Here is a 13,644-nt window from a genome sequence, read left to right on the forward strand (position 1 = left end):
AGTGTGGAGCCCAGCAAAGGGTATGAACTCACGACCCTGAGATCAGGACCTGAACTGAGATTAAGAGTTGGTTAGATTTATTCCTAAGAATTTTTTATTTCTTTGTTGCTATTATAAATGTTATATTTGTAAACTAATTTTAGTAATTATTATTGTATATAGAAAAGCAACAGAATTTTATAAACTGATTTATACCCATCAAGCTTGCTAAATTCTCTTAATTCTAATAATTCACCTACAGATTCTTTTGGATTTTCTCTGTAGATGATAAGTACATTCATCAAAACCCACCATTTTTTCTACTCCTTTCCAATCTTTATATCTTTTATTTCTTATTCTTATCTTACTGTGTTGGCTATGGTCTTCAGCATAATGTTGAATAAAGTGAAGAATACTTATTTATTTACATATTTACTTATCTATCTATCTATCTATCTATCAGAGAGAGAGAGAGCACAAGCAGGGAGAGTGACAGGCAGAGGGAGAAGCAGGCTCTCTGCTTAGCAGGGATCCTGATGTGGGACTCAATCCCAGGGTCCTGAGATCATGACCTGAGCCGAAGGCAGAAGCTTAACCGACTGAGCCACCCAGGCATCCCTAAGGTGAAGAATTTTTGCTAATATTTCAACAAAGGATATACTTTCAACATTTCCCAATCATATGTAGTATTAGAGATTCTTTTTATTAGATTAAGGAGGTTCCTTTCTGTTGTTGTTTTCTCCTTTTTAAGTCATGAAGAGATCTTGGATTTTTCATCAGTTGGTACAATCAGGTGGTTTCCCTTCCTTCATCTGCTAATGTAGTAAATCAATTTATTTCCCACTGTTAAGCCAAGTTCACTTTCCTGGTATAAACCAATTAGGTGATGTAGTACAGTGTTTTTTGTTTTTTGTTTTCTGTCCTGTTTTCTACCACTATCCTTGCTTGGTTTTGGAATCAGTTATTCTACCTTCATCAGAAGAACCGGGAAATGTCCCTCCTTTACATTTTTTTTTTAATTCTTTGGAAACTTTATGTAAGATTTTCTATTCCTGGAAACTTTGGTAGAACTTAACAACCAGGCCTCTGAAAGAATATCATACAGAGTATGTCAAGATTTTTAAACTATGATCAAATTTCTTTACTGGTCATTATACAATTCAGATTTTCTGGTTCAACATCGATCAGTTGGAATTTATCTATTTCATATTTTCAAATTTGTTGGCCTGAAATTATTTATACTATTCTTTGTATCTATTTAATCTCTTCATCATCATCATCTTCATCTATTTAATCTTTTATAATATTGGTGATTTTCATATTCTCTCTTGCTTGCCTAATTAATTTTACCAGAAATATTTTCAAAACACCAAATATTGGCTTTGTTGACCTTCTCTATGGTATATTTACTTTCCTTTTCATTAATTTCTGCTTCATTTCTATTACTTCTTTTGCTTTAGTTTATACTGCTGTTTTCCCCCTTAATTTCATATGTTGAATGCTTACTTCTGTAATTTTAAGACTTTCTTCTTTTTCTTCCTTTAAGGTTATGAATTTCCTTCTAAACAGTGTTTGGTTGCATCCCACAAGTTTGGTTACATAGTAGTTTTCCTACTGTTTAGTTATAAGTATTTTCTGGTTTCTAATATAATTTCATTTTTAGCCTGTAAGTAGTTAAGAAGTATGTTTTTTAAATCCCAATATGTGAGGTTTTCCAAACTTTTCATTAATTATTGGTTTCTTTTTTTTTTTTAAAGATTTTATTTATTCACTTGAGAAAAAGAGTTTGAGAAAGAGAGAGTACTAGAGGGGGTAGGGTCAGAGGGAGAAGCAGACTTCCCACTGAGCAGGGAGCCCAATGCAGGACTCGATGCTGGGACTCTAGGATCATGACTTGAGCTGAAGTCAGTCGCCCGACCAATTAAGCCACCTAGGTGCCCCTAATTATTGGTTTCTAACTTAATTGCATTGTGGTCCCAGCATATGGTCTGTGTAATACTAATCATTTAAAGATTTATAGACTAGGGACACTTGGCTGGCTCAGTCAGTGAAATACACAACTCTTGATGTCAGTATTGTGGGTTTGAGCCCCACGTTGGGTGTAGAGATTACTTAAAAATAGAAAAACTTTAAAAAATGAAAAAAATAAAAATAACTTTATTGTGATATAATTCACATAACATAAAATTCACCCTTTTGAAATATATAATATAGTGTTTTTAGCATATTCAGAGTTGTGCAACCATCAGACAACATGTAGTCTTTTGTGACGGACTTCTTTCACTTAGTATAACGTTTTCAAAGTCCATCCATGTTGTAGCATGTATCAGTACTTTATTCTTTTTCATGGCTGAATAACATTTTATGGATGTACTACATTTCATTTATGCATTCACCTATTGACAGGTATTTGCATTGTTTTTCACTTTGTGGCTAGTATAAATAATTCTGCTATAAACATTTGAGTACACGATTTTGTGTGGATGTATGTACATTTCTTTTGGGTATATACCTAAAAGTGGAATTGCTGGGTCATATGTACCTCTATGTTTAACATTTTGAGGAACTGTCAAACGTTTCCAAAGTGGCTGCACCATTTTACAATCCCCTCAGCAACACATAAGGATTCTAATTTTCCCACAATCCTGTCAACACTTGCTACCATCTTTTTGATTGTAGTCAACCTAATGGGTGTACAATTCTACCTCACTTTGGTTTGGATTTGTATTTTTCTAGTAACAAATGATGTTGAGCATGTTTTCATGTGTTTCTGGTCCATTAATATATCTTCTTTGGAGAAATATCTATTCAAATCCTTTGCTTATTTTATTTTTTTAAAAGATTTTATTTATTTATTTATTTATTTATTTATTTATTTGAGAGAGAAGGAGAGAGAGAGAGAAGGAGCACACAAGCAGGGGAAGGGTAAGAGACAAGCAGACTCTGAGCTGAGATTGGAGCCTGACACAGGGCTTGATCTCATGACCTGAGCCAAAATCAATAGTTGAATGCCTAACCTACTGAGCCATCCAGGTGCCCCAATCCTTTCCTTATTTTATTTTAAATATTGTATTTATTTGAGAGAGAGAGAGAGAGAGAGCACAAGCAGGGGAGTGGCAGGCAGAAAGAGAGAGAGAGAGGGAGAAGAAGGCTCCCCATAGAGCAGGTGGAGCCCAATGTGGGACTTGATCCCAGGACCCTGGGATCATGACCTGAGCTGAAAGTAGTCGCTTAACAAACTGAGCCACCTAGGTGCCCTCCTCTGTTCATTTAAAAACAGGGTTATTTGTCTTTCTGTTGTTGAGTTATGAGAGTTCTTTATATATTCCGGATAAAAAAAATCTTTATCAGATAAATTTGCAAATATTTTCTGCCATTCTGTGGGTTATCTTTTCACTTTCTTCATAATATCTTTTGAAGCACAAGATTTTAAAATTTCGATGAAGCACAATTTATCTATGTTTTATTTTCATTTGTGCTTTTGGTATCATATCTAAAAACCCACTGCTTAACCTAATGTCATGTTTCCTTATTATTTCTATGTTTTCTTTTTTTAAAGAAGACTTTATTTACTTAGAGAGAAAGAGAGAGTGAGAGAGACCACTAGTAGGGGAGTATAGACAGAGGGTGAGGGAGAAGTAGACTCCCTGCTGAGCTGGGAGCCCGACATGGGGCTCAATCTCAGGACCCCAGGATCATGACCTGAGCCAAAGACAGACACTTAACCAATCGATCCACACAGGTATCCCTTATTTCTATGTTTTCGTTTAAGAATTTTATAATTTTAGGTCTTATATTTAGGTTTATGATCCATTGTGAGTTAATTTTTGTACGTGGTGTGAGGTAAGGGTCTGACATAATATTTTGCTATGGTTTCCTAATTGTCCCAGCAGCATTTATTAAAGACTGTTCTTTCTCTCACTGAATGGTGTTAACATGCTTGCCAAAAATCAACTGATTATGAATTGATTTATTTCTAACCACTTAGTTCTATTCCACTAATCTATATGTCTTTCCTTATGTCAATACTATACTTCTTTAATACCTGAGTCAACTTGACTAGACCATGGGGGGGCAGATATTTGGCTGTTATTTCTGGGTAAGTGACTGTGAAAGCATTTCTGACTTTGCATGGGCTCAGCAACATGGACTTACACTCACCAAGACCAACCTGGCTAGGACCACGAGTGAGTCTCCGATCTGCCAGCAGCAGAGACTAACAATGAATCACAAATATGGCACCATTCCCTGAGATGATCAACTAGCTACCTGGTGGCAGGTTGATTACATTAAACCACATCCATCATGGAAGGACAGCATTTTGTTCTTACTGGAATACACATCTTTGATATGGATATACTTTCCTGGCACACAATGTTTCTGCCAAAACTACTATCCATGGACTTACAGAATGTCTATCCACAGTCATAGTATTCCACATGGCATTGCTTTTGACCAAGGAACACATTTCACAGCAAAAGAAGTGCAGCAATGGACCCATACTGCTCATGGAATTCACTGGTCTCATTATGTTCCCTACCATCCTGAAGCAGTGGGATTTGATAGAATGGTGGAATGGCCTTTTGAAGACTCAGTTACAGTGCCAGCTAGGTGGCAGTATCTTGCAGGACTGGGGCAAGGTTCTCCAAAAAGTTGTATGGTTGGAATAGATTGTACTGTTTCTCTGATAGCCAGGATTCACAAATCCAGGAGTCAAGGGATGGAAATGGAAGTGGCACCACTTACTGTTGCCCATTAGCAAAATTTCTGCTCCTTGTTCCCATGACTTTATGCTCTGCTGGCACAGAGGTCTTCGTTACTGAGGGAGGAATGCTTCCACTAGGAGACAAAACAGATTCCATTGATCTGGAATTTAATACTGCCACCCCATCACTTTTGGCTCTTCATGCTCTTGAATCAACAAGCAAAGAAGGGAGTTACTGTACTGGCTGGGGTGACTGATCCTGACTACCAATGGAAAATTGGACTACTACTCTATTGTGTGTGCATGTGTGTGTGCGTGCATAACTCCTATTGGTTTTTATTCTCTGGAGAACCATGTCTAATACAAGTATGCTATTTTGATTACTATAGCTTTGTAGGAAGTTTTGAAATAGGAAGTGTGAATCCTCCAACTTTGTGCTTCCTTTCTAAGATAGTTTTGGCAATTTAAGTCCCTCACATATGAAATTTTTGGATCATTTTGATAACTTATGCAAAGAAAAAGCATTTGGAATTTTCATAGGGATTAAGCTGAACCTGTGGCCCAATTTGGAGATTATTGCCACTGTAAGAACATTAAACCTTCCAATCCCTAAATTTCAGATGTCTTTCCACTTATTTAAATTTTCTTTAATTTTTTTTAGGATATCTGGGTAGCTCAGCCGGTTAAGTGTCTGTCTTTGGCTCAGGTCATGATCCCAGGGATCAAGTCTTGCATTGGGCTTCTTGCTCAGCAAGGAGCCTGCTTCTCTCTCTGCCTGCTGCTCCCCCTGCTTGTGGTCTCTCAACCTCTTTCTCTTTCACAAACAAAATATTTTAAAAAATCTTTAATTAAAAGATTTTTTTTTTGTTTTCAGTGTATAAATCTTACACTTTCTTATTAAATTTATTCTTAAGTATTTTACTTTTTTAAAAGATTTTATTTATTTATTTGACAGACAGATCATGAATAGGCAGAGAGTCAGGCAGAGAGGGGGAAGTAGGCTCCCTGCTGAGCAGAGAGCCCTATGCGATGCGGGGCTCCATCCCAGGACCCGGCGATCATGACCTGAGCTGAAGTCAGAGGCTTTATTTAACCCAATGAGCCACCCAGGCATCCCTATTTTACTCTCTTTGATGGTAATTTACTCGGAATTGTCTTATAAATTTTATTTTCATGTTGCTAACTGCTAATGTATAAAAATATGATTGATTACTGTATTTTAATCTAGTATCTTACAATCTCCCATACTTATTAATCCTGATAGTTTTTTGTGGATTCCTAGGATTTACTATATACAAAATTATGTCATAGAATAAATCATGTCAACAGAGATAGTTTTACTTCTTTCTCTCAAATATGGATATTTTACTTTCTTTCTTGCCTAATTGCTCTACTAGAACCTCCAGTACAATGTTGAATAGAAGTGGTTATGGAATGAACTTAAAAAAAAATTAATTCAAAAGAATTTCTGACTTTTACCTCTCTTAACTCTCCCGGTCCACATACCTTAGAAAGGAGTTTTGATATTGGAATGTGACTTTCTCTGGAAAGGAATAATCTCCTCTTAGCTGTTTACTGATTAGTGATCAGGATGAATGGGATGAAGAGTTATATAGACCCATTTTTGAAATTCAGCAGTTTTGCCCGACCATTCCTGGGCATAATGTACCTTTCCTTCTGCCAACAGCAGCTTCAGGTCAGCCTGGTTGTTACACCCTCTTGGGAACAGATTGGTGGTTGCCGGAGGTGGGAGTGGGGGTGGGGGAGCAAAGTGGGAGAAGGAAGTCAAAAGATAGAAACTTCCAGTTATGAAATAAATAAGTCAGGAGATATAATGTACAGCATGGCAACTAGAATAATACTATATTGCATATTTGAAAGTTGCTAAGAGTGTATCTTAAAATTTCTCATCACAAGAAAAAAAATTCTGTTACTATGTAGTGATGGATGTTAACTAGACTTATTACGGTGTATTTTGTATTTGTATGTTGTTAACTAGCTATTAAATTATATATATATTTTATAATATATTTATATTTATATAATATTTATATAAATATATATAATATTTCTATAATATATATTATAAGCTATTATCATTAGCTTATTGTTGGTGGGTTTTTGTGATATATACAAATATCAAATCATTATGTCATACACCTGAAATTCATATAATGTTATATATTAACCATACTTCAATAAAAATGTTACATGATATATAAATAAAATAAACTGTAGATGTTGCAATACAACAAAACCGTGGGTTCCCCAAGGCCCGTGTTTCTCTTAAGTAAAACATTTCACCATGTTTGCAGACATCTATATGGGTCTCTGTGTTGTTCTGGTGAACTTGGGAGCAAGGGGAACAGACATAAAAAATTAATGCTCATGTTGCTTGCTGTATGATGAGTAATAAAATACTTTGTCTCATTCACTACACTTTTCATCTCTATAAATTTGATTTGGATCATTTTTATGTTTTCCATGTCTCCATTTAGCATGACCAACCCTTTCTTCAGCTTCTTTACGTAAGGATGCAGTAAAAAGAACTATTTTAATGTCCTTCCTACTAATTCTATCATATGTATCATTTCTCGGTTGGTTTCTACTGATTGATTTTTATCCTAATTATAGGTCATATCTTCTGCTTCTTTAAATGTGCAGTAATTTCTTTTTGGATGACCAGACATTGTGAACCAATTATCACCTTTTGGATGATATATATTTTTATATTCTTATAATATTCTTGAGTTTTGTTCTTGGATAAAGTTACTTGGAACCAGTTTTATTGTTTAAGGTCTTGATTCTAAACTTTCTTAGACTGGCCTAGAGCAACCTTTAGTCTAGGACTAATTTTTCCCCAACATTCAGGCAAACCCTTCTGAATACTCTTCTTGATGCTCTGTGAATTATGTGGGTTTCCCCCCTGAATGGAGGGAATAGGTAATAGTCCCAGCCCTGTGTGATCATTGGTATTTTGTTTTGCTGCTAATCCTTTAAGTGGTTCTTTCCCCAGCCTCAGGTGGTTTCTTCATTCCTCTCTGATTCTCTGCCCTGTAAACTCTATATGCTGTGGCATCTAAAGACTCGCAACATTGTCTCCTCAACTCAGGGAGATTGCCAGATGACTGGATTTCACCTCATTGCACCATGGTCTGTAAACTGTTATTAAAACAATTGTAAGCTTGGCTTATTTTCCATCTTTCAATGATTACTGGCTGTCATAACCTGGTGTCCACTGAAACCACTGTTTCATATATTTTGTTCCATTTTTTAGTTTTTTCAGGGGGAGGGTAAATTCAGTACCAGTTATTCCATCTTGGTTGGTTGTGTTCATTCTGTTTGAAGTAACAAAGTTAAGAAAGAAGTATGCTGTGTTCTTAACCATCTGTTAAGAGTCAGGTATAGGGGCGCCTGGGTGGTTAAAGCCTCTGCCTTCAGCTCAGGTCATGATCCCAGGTCCTGGGATCAAGCCCCGCATTGGGCTCTCTGCTCAGCGGGGAGCCTGCTTTCCCCCTCTCTGTCTCTGCCTGCCTCTCTGCCTACTTGTGATCTCTGTCAAATAATTAAATAAAAAATCTTAAAAAAAAAGAGTCAGGTATATACTATCCTAAACTCTTATCACTAGTGTAGTTGGTGAATTTATAGTATTCTACTTCTTAGGGGAAGTAATCAAGTGTCAAAAACACGACGTTGGAGTTTGTCAGACAACTTGGGTTTAAATTCTGTCTTTAATGGAGTTAACAAGTCTAATTAATCTATAAGTTGTCTTCTAGATCTAAAATTCTGAAAACTGTCAATAGGAAAATTGTCTGGATATGTTTAGATTCAATTGTTTGGAATATTTGGATCGTCACACCCGCAGCACTTAGAGTGCATTTTCAACCTCTGTAAAGCAGACTAGGAGTGATCCTCTAGTTCTAGATTGTTGAACACATATCACATAATCAATGTATACTTTTTTATAAATTTTATTTTTTATAAACATATAATATATTTTTCCCCCAGGGGTGCAGGTCTGTGAATCGCCAGTCAATGTATACTTTTAATGTATACTTTTTAAATACAGCCTGCCTCTTGTATTTGGTGATACAAAAGAAATGTGAATAAATTTTCCCACAGTGAATTAATTATATAAAAAAAAATTCTGTCTTTATCATTAGCTAGCTATATAACCATGGACAGTTTCTTTGAGCTTCAGTTTTCTCATTTGGAAAATAAGAATAACACCTACTTCTAGAGTTGTTGAAATAACTAATATAAAATGTGTATCCTAATGGCTGGTACATAGTAAAATCTCAATAAATGGTAGCTGTAATTACCAAAGGTACTTGTCTTACTAGTACCATCAGTTTCTGCATAGGTATTCAAATTTAATAAACTATAAGCCAAGTGAGGACATTACTCTTTTATTGGAAAGCTGTAACTTGTCTTAAAATTAAATTTTGTGGCTTTTTTGGATGGTATTGTCTTGTGGACAATTTATAATGATTTTTTTAAAAAGATTTTATTTAATTATTTGACAGGCAGAGATCACAAGTAGGCAGAGAAAGAGGAGGAAGCAGGCTCCCTGGTGAGCAGAGAGCCCGATGTGGGGCTCTATCCCAGGATCATGGGATCATGCCCTGAGCTGAAGGCAGAGGCTTTAACCCACTGAGCCACCCAGGTGCCCCTATGATGATGTTTTTTAATTGTGCTTATTGATGATACCAAATATATATTCACATGGACCAAGAAAATATACTAATTAATATAAATTATGTACATAATACACAGAATATTTTTGCTAATATGGTCAGTTGATATATGAGACACATGTTCTAAAATAGCTGTAGCTCTATTGTTGTGGTTACTAAGTAAATATTTAAAAAAAATCAATGGTGTTTGTATAAGCCAACAATAACTTAAAAGCAATAATGACAAAAAAATCTCATTCACAGAAGAATGACAAAAATAAAATAAGTAGGAATACATTTAAGCAACTATGAAGATATATATGAAAAAAACTATAATCTCTGGTGAGAGACACAGGAAAAACTTGAGTAAGTGGAAAGACAAACTACTGAGGGTAAGAATTATTACAGTAAAAAAAAAGAACTGCCCCCAGATTAATATATAAATTTAACATAATCTCTGCCTAAATCCCAATGAATTTTTTTATTATTATTTATTTTTTTAAGATTTTATTTATTTATTAGACAGAGAGAGATCTCAAGTAGGCAGAGAGGCAGGCAGAGAGAGGGGGAAGCAGGCTCCCCGCTGAGCAGAGAGCCGGATATGGGGCTCGATCCCAGGACCCTGGGATCATGACCTGAGTTAAAGGCAGAGGCTCAACCCATTAAATGACCCAGGTACACTGAAATTTTTTTTTTTTAATTGTTTCTGAGGGGGGCCGCCTGGATGGCTCAGTTGTTAAGCATCTGCCTTCAGCTCAGGTCATGATCCTGGGGTCCTGGGATCGATGCCTGCATCCTGGCTTGGGCTCCCTGTTCAGCGGAAAGCCTGCTTCTTCCACTCCCCATGCTTGTATTCCCTCTCTCCTGTCTCTCTCTGTGTCACATAAATAAATAAATAAAATCTTTAAAAAAATAAATAAATTGCCTCTGAGGTTCATTTGAGAAAACTGTGCTCCAAAGACTGTCAGCCTGTCTTGGTTGTGCAATTTCAACTGGGAGTAAGCCAGTGTGGGAGCCACAGATGCTACTCTACCACTCTTTTACATCATTTCCTTAGAGGCATCTCAGAAGTCCTAGTAGAACAATCCCAGGAGTCCTTTTTGCTTGTCTTGATTTTCCCAAGCAAATATATTCTGTTAGACCCGTGAATCTGGAAAGGCCCTTCCTTTTTTACTCCAGTCTCGACAGAGTCACTGAAGAAAATTAACACATGTTTCTGAGTCATTACTATGTTAAGATGATCATTCTTAAAAACCCTTTGAGAGGGGCGCCTGGGTGGCTCAGTGGGTTAAAGCCTCTGCCTTCAGCTCGGGTCATGATCCCAGAGTCCTGGGATCGAGCCCCGCATCGGGCTCTCTGCTCAGCAGGGAGCTTGCTTCCTCCTCTCTCTCTCTGCCTGCCTCTCTGCCTACTTGTGATCTCCGTCTGTCAAATAAATAAATAAAATCTTAAAAAACAAAAAAACCCTTTTGAGGTCTATGAACCTTTAGAGCCACTCAAAAGGACTGTCTATTAGTCAGTCTCCTGGAACATGAATACCTCGTTCTATTTCACGGCGAGTGGAGCATAATGGCTGCAATGAGGAGGAACAGTCCTGACGCTGGATGTGGCGAAGTCACACGGATCTTGAGAAGGCATATAGGCAAACACCAGCCCAATCTTCCCAAGGAGGCAGTGTGTATCTTTCCCTAATGTTTCTCCTATGTTTCTCCTGAGCATCTTTTGCATTAGCATCACCTTAAGAACTTATTAAAGATCCCTGAGTCCCACTTTACATCTACAAGTCAGGATCTCAGGACCTAGATCCTTAAAACATGTTTTTCACAAGTTTCTCTGCAGGCTAAACATTCTCAAATGCCCTCTACTCCGTGTCTAGTTTCAGATTTGCTCAACCTGAGAAATACTGCCCTCTAAAAAATGGTTCTCAGGGTTCTTACCAGTTTTGTGAAAAGTTACTTCACAGGTCCTGAGCCCTAAACCTCACAGAAAGACTCTGGGCTCCTTAAAGGCTGCAGATCACAACACTTACAGCCTCAACCTGTCTGCAGCCCGTTTTTCATTTCCCTCCCTCTCTGTAGCCACCATTCCCAACCCCACTTCTTTTTTGTTTCATAGGCTGTAACTGGGCATTTCTAAGGTAAAAACAGATATCCGAAAGGTAAACATTATACCCACAAACTCTGTCCATTTTTTCTTTAAAATGTCTCCTACTCTTTTCTTTTTATTCCTGCTGCCATACCCGAGGGACCCTTATCACCATAATGAGACTCACACACAGCCTTTTGTTCGTCTGTATGACATCAGTGCTCCTTCTCTCAAATCTTGCCCACCTGCTCAAAATGCTAAAAGGACTCTTGGTATTAACCATAGCTAGTTTAAACTCCTCTGTTTATTTTCCAGGCCCTTTACAATGCATCCCATTTTGCTTTATTTCCCACTATTGCACACATGCTTTCCATTTACTGCCCACACATGGCCTGCTCATTTCAACCCATGGGACAGATTTATCTCAATGTTCCCAAAGTATGGTATAAGGAGTTAGAATAGGAGTCCAATAAATGTGGGCCAACTGACTCAGCAGTTGGCATTTGTTTCCATTTTGATGTCCTCTCTTTTTATATTTAATCCCACAAGTCATTCAAATGCCATATTCTGCTTACAGATTTTCCAAATTTCTCTAGTTCTTATGGCCTCCATATTTATTATGTAGAAAACACACACACACACACACACACACACATACACACACACACACACACACACACACCAAAGAAAATAAAAGGAAGGGAGGGAGGAAGAGAGGGTTAAAGGGAGGAGAGGAGGGAAGAAAAGTTCCCCACAACAGATAATTGGCTTTAGGAGTTGCTAAAGTCAAGGGAAGTGAAGGAAATGCTAGTAGTCTGATAATTCCCACTTTGAAGCTATTCAGGAGGAATATTTGTTGGCTTTCTATAGTACCATATAATCAGTATCATTCTGTTCAGAACACATATACTGTCAGTGTTCCTTGCTAAGTGTTTCAGATACATTCATTCTGCTTCCCCCATGTTAGTTCAGGATTCATTTCTTCCTGATTCCCTGATGGCCCATATTGAGCTAAATGCCCCCTTCTCCATGCTCCCATAAGACCCTGGTGTTTACTTGTAACTCAATATCTTATATTGAAAGTGCTTCTTTGTGAGTATGACTCACCCTTAGACTATGAATTTCATGAGACAAGGTCCAGGCTTACTTGTCTTTGTATTATCTCTATAGACTCTGTAGATGAAGATGCTACAGAAATGGTCTCTGAAGTAACTAGGCTGTAAGCTTTGAAGGATGGGGAACCAGTTTTTACACTTCTTGCTTTTGTATTATGAATAACAAGCTCAGTGTTTAGGTGTTAAGAAAAAGCTTGTTAATGTTAACATTTCTGTGCTCGCCATCCACTCATAACCTTACCCTTGCCCATTAAACCTTAGTTACTGAGCATTTAGTAAATCTCAACAGACTCTTATTAACTTAGGTTAATACTGATGGCCACTGTGAAAGAAAAACAAGAAACAATTTCATTAGTTATACTTCTGTTTAGAAATTCATGCATAGTCTAATTGTCAAAAAGAACTTCTGCCTCATTTTCATACTTTCAGAGAATAGGCTTTAGAGCCAGGCAGAATTAGATTTGCCTGGCTCCAAAGCTTATTAGACTCATGGCGCTGCAAATGCACTAGTTATTTGACCTATTGCAGGGCCTTTTAGGGCTCTAAATTAAAAATGGAAATGACAGGAGTTACCTGGGAGGCTCAGTGGGTTAAGTGTCTGCCTTTGGCTTAGGTCATGATCTCAGGGTCATAGGATCAAGCCCTGCTTTGGGCTCTTGCTTGGGGAGTCTGTTTCTCCCTCTGTCTCTGTCCCCTGCTCATGTTCTCTCTTTCTCAAATAAATAAAATCTTTAAAAAATAAATAAAAATGGAAATAACGGTATATATTCTAGGATCATTATGAGCACTGAATGTGATAATATATATAAAGTATCTTAGCACCATACCTGGCACATACCATAGTCTTCAACCAATGTTAGCTATTGCTTCTTGATCCCGTCCTTCCTCAAGAGGGTCACTTGGGTCACACAATATCTCCTGTGTTACAAGATGTTGTCTTGTGTGGCCTATGGTTAGGTTTCCTATTTTCACATTACCTGTCCCACAAGAGCTATTAGTCTATACCTATATACATTTGAGTGTATAATATGTATTACTTGGGAGTGTATATATGGACATCTATATGGCTGTGTGTGTACATCTG

At 37.2% G+C, this 13,644-nt stretch overlaps 1 protein-coding gene across 1 annotated transcript in view; it reads right to left on the bottom strand.

Moving 5' to 3' along the window:
• Window positions 1–13,644, bottom strand: part of ASIP (agouti signaling protein) — a 67,880-nt gene that overhangs the window by 31,137 nt on the left and 23,099 nt on the right.

This window comes from Lontra canadensis, unplaced genomic scaffold (assembly GCF_010015895.1).
Source record: "Lontra canadensis isolate GAN:19392208 unplaced genomic scaffold, GSC_riverotter_1.0 scaffold16, whole genome shotgun sequence".
NCBI lineage: Eukaryota > Metazoa > Chordata > Mammalia > Carnivora > Mustelidae > Lontra > Lontra canadensis.